The sequence below is a fragment of the Penaeus monodon genome, chromosome 34, assembly GCF_015228065.2.
Source record: "Penaeus monodon isolate SGIC_2016 chromosome 34, NSTDA_Pmon_1, whole genome shotgun sequence".
Lineage (NCBI taxonomy): Eukaryota > Metazoa > Arthropoda > Malacostraca > Decapoda > Penaeidae > Penaeus > Penaeus monodon.
In genome coordinates, this window is record NC_051419.1 from 2,958,687 (window position 1) to 2,959,152 (window position 466).

A 466-nucleotide genomic window follows, 5' to 3' on the forward strand; every position below is an offset into this window, starting at 1 on the left:
ATGATACGCCAAAGCCACCGTCACTGTTTTGACACCGGTTAGTCTTACTTGAAACTGACCGGCTATCACAATGGACGTGTGTGTGTGTGGGGGGGGGGGTGGTATAAGGTAAATGAAAATATTTTTTTTCTATAAACCTAAGATGGATACGTATATGTGGATGAAAAAGCTTAGTGGGATACATGATTCGTTGTGCCGTTATGTGACGTTCACGCCTACTGGTCGGCCTCTGCGCACCTACAATGCACGAGAACAAACATTAGGTCACATGTGGACTTAGCCGCTGCGCGGCATCCACCGTGATACATTTTCGTCGTTTAAATGGAATCTATGGGCTTTTTAAAATGGTCAATGTTTTTCAGTCTACAACGCTGATTTTACATTCTTTGTCGGAGAGGTCCTTTGTATAACTTAAACCTTACTACACCCCTAATACCTATTACATCAGCCCAGTCCAAATCGCTTC